Source organism: Tursiops truncatus, chromosome 2, assembly GCF_011762595.2.
Source record: "Tursiops truncatus isolate mTurTru1 chromosome 2, mTurTru1.mat.Y, whole genome shotgun sequence".
NCBI lineage: Eukaryota > Metazoa > Chordata > Mammalia > Artiodactyla > Delphinidae > Tursiops > Tursiops truncatus.
The window spans coordinates 14,405,415-14,408,899 of record NC_047035.1 but is presented as its reverse complement, the minus strand read 5'-3'; positions in this window follow the sequence as shown (position 1 = coordinate 14,408,899).

Below are 3,485 nucleotides of genomic sequence, written 5' to 3'. Positions count from 1 at the left end.
AAATAACTCAATTTCATTTATTTTATGGCTGAGTAATAAATATTCCATTGTATATATGTGTCACATCTTCTTTATCCATTTTTCTGTCGATGGACACTTAGTTGCTTCCATGTCCTGCCTATTGTAAATAGATCTGTAATGAACATTGTGGTACATGACTCTTTTCGAATTATGGTTTTCTCAGGGTATATGCCCAGTAGTGGGATTGCTGGGTCGTATGGTAGTTCTATTTTTAGTTTTTTAAGGAACCTCTGTACTGTTCTCCATAGTGGCTGTATCAATTTACTTTCCCACCAACAGTGTATGAGGGTTCCCTTTTCTCCACACCCTCTCCAGCACTGAGACAAAAGACCTGTATGAAGAAAATTATAAGACACTGATGAAAGAAATTAAAGATGATACAAATAGATGGAGAGATATACCATGTTCTCAGACTGGAAGAATCAACATTGTGAAAATGACTATACTACCCAAAGCAATCTACAGATTCAGTGCAATCCCTATCAAACTACCACTGGCATTTTTCACAGAACTAGAACAAAAAATTTCACAATTTGTATGGAAACACAAAAGTCCCCGAATAGCCAAAGCAATCTTGAGAAAGAAAAACGGAGCTGGAGGAATCAGGCTCCCAGACTTCAGACTATACTACAAAGCTATAGTAATCAAGACAGTATGGTACTGGCACATAAACAGAAATATAGATCAATGGAACAGGATTGAAAGCCCAGAGATAAACCCATGCACATATGGCCACCTTATCTTTGATAAAGGAGGCAAGAATATACAATGGAGAAAAGACAACCTTTTCAATAAGTGGTGCTGGGAAAACTGGACAGCTACACGCAAAAGAATGAAATTAAAACACTCCCAACACCATACACAAAAATAAACTCAAAATGGATTAAAGACCTAAATGTAAGGCCAGACACTATCAAACTCTTAGAGGAAAACATAGGCAGAACACTCTATGACATAAATCACAGCAAGATCCTTTTTGACCCACCTCCTAGAGAAATGGAAATAAAACCAAAAATAAACAAATGGGACATAATGAAACTTCAAAGCTTTTGCACAGCAAAGGAAACCATAAACAAGACCAAAAGACAACCCTCAGAATGGGAGAAAATATTTGCAAATGAAGCAACTGACAAAGGATTAGTCTCCAAAATTTACAAGCAGCTCATGCAGCTCAATATCAAGAAAACAAACAGCCCAATCCAAAAATGGGCAGAAGACCTATATAGACATTTCTCCAAAGAAGATATACAGATTGCCAACAAACACATGAAAGAATGCTCAACATCATTAATCATTAGAGAAATGCAAGTCAAAACTACAATGCGATATTATCTCACACCGGTCAGAATGGCCATCATCAAAAAACTGACTTTCTTATGAAGGGTATTTTAAGTTCTAGGAGAGGGGGCAGTAGAGCAAACATTTTGGAGAAGTACCACCAAGCATATCAGCCTTTGCCCTTGCCATCCAAGTTTTTTCCACCACTACAGGTCTCTCGGAAGTATTTGCTGCAGTGTGGGATAATGCACTCATTTGAATATTTACATTTGAAAATAACAGAAATAGATTTTTTCTAGAACTTTTTTTTCTGCAGTAAATTTCTGGAAAACACAGCTTTTGCTGTGTTTAAATCAAATTGTTATGACTGTGCTTAAATGTGGCTCTCAGCTCTTCCACATTACACAGTTTTCCTCATTTCCTGGGACTGTGGTTACTGAGAATTGACATACTTTGGGCAAGAATCTGTATAACAGATCTGTCAGCAGAGGCTGAAAAATAAATTTCATTTCAGACTGCTCTGTGTTTAAATTGTTTGAATGAGTATTGGTTCTCTTATTTCTTACTTTCTGAAACCTGCTTACCACCTGCACCTTTTTCTTTTCCTTTTTTGGATATTCATTCATTCATTCATTCCCTCATTCATTCGTTTCCTTAACAAATATTGGTTGAGGTGTACTTGTGCTGAGCACTGCTCTGGGGATAGAGATAAGAAAGGTCCAGTTCTCGTCACTGAGAACAGTGTGGTTTACTGGGGGGAGATGATGTGATGGAGGTTGGAAGGGGCTCCAGAAGTTCAGAGGAGCCATGTCTAACACACATTGCAGAGTCAGGGAGCAGTTCTCAGAGGACCTGGCGCTTGAGCCGGGTCTTCTGGATGAGTAGATGCTAATAACATTGGGAAGAAGGAGGAATTCTAGCCAGAGGCAAAGAGGTGTGTTTCCTTTTGTCACTTTCAAACTCTTATTCCTACATCCATTCTCTTTACCTTTTTAAAATTAATCATCCAAAGTGGATAAAGATGGAGAGGAAAACCCTAGAAAGTAGCAAAAGAAAAATATTTTTGAACATACTTTTATCCAATGTCAAAAATATGCAATTCTGTGTGTTCATAAAGAAGTAAGGAGGCCTCCCTGGTGGTGCAGTGGTTAAGAATCCGCCTGCCAGTGCAGGAGACACGGGTTCGAGCCATGGTCTGGGAAGATCCCACATGCCACGGAGCAACTAAGCCAGTGCGCCACAACTACTGAAGCCTGTGCGCCTAGAGCCCGTGCTCCGCAACGAGAAGCCACCGCAATGAGAAGCCCATGCACGGAAAGAAGAGTAGCCCCCACTCACCACAACTAGAGAAAGCCTGTGCACAACAACGAAGACCCAATGTAGTCAAAAAAAAAATTAAAAGTTAAAAAAAAAAAAAAAGAGACACCAGCTAATGGGCATGGGTAATTATTTTTAAATGCTTAAAAAAAAAAAGACTGTTGTGATGCTTTTCACCATCAGTTTATACTAAAAGATTCATAGCCCATATTGATTTTTCTTCCCCCAAAGACATCTCAGTTTTCAACAAGCCTTTCGGCCTGCCTCTTCCCATACACTCTTCTCCTTTCTTTCTCTGCTATCTCTAGCCTGTGGCTACCTTCCAAGGCAGTTTGTTTCCTAAACATGTATACTTTTAAAGAAATTTTAGCGACGATATCTGGTTTGAGATATTTTATTGCTCATTTGTTCTTTGAGGTTGTGTTGAGATGTTCAGGGAGAAACAGGTAACATTAGGTATCTCCGTATATGGATAGACTTGAACCTGCGCATTGAAGATGAACTAACAGGGCCAAAGTTTCAGCTAGAATTAGGGAGAAAAGCAGGGGAATTAGGGGATCTTCTTAGAGTAGCCACAGCAAAAGCACCAAGATACAAAGGTTGTCTTCCATACAGTCTCACTTCCTTATCTGGTGCCGTTCCGTCTCTCTGGGTTGGGCATCCTTGTTCCCCAACCCTAAAGATCTATTTTAGGGAATTAATTTTGTTTCCTGACATGTCAGGTTGGAAATCATTCCTGATAGGGTTGTAGTGAAACAAACAAAGAAACAAACCATAATAACAATAAAAAAAACCAAAACAATAGCCACCAAAAAAAAGTCTCCTAAAGGTGTTTACAGTGTGATTCACTTATTCCCTTAACAAACGGT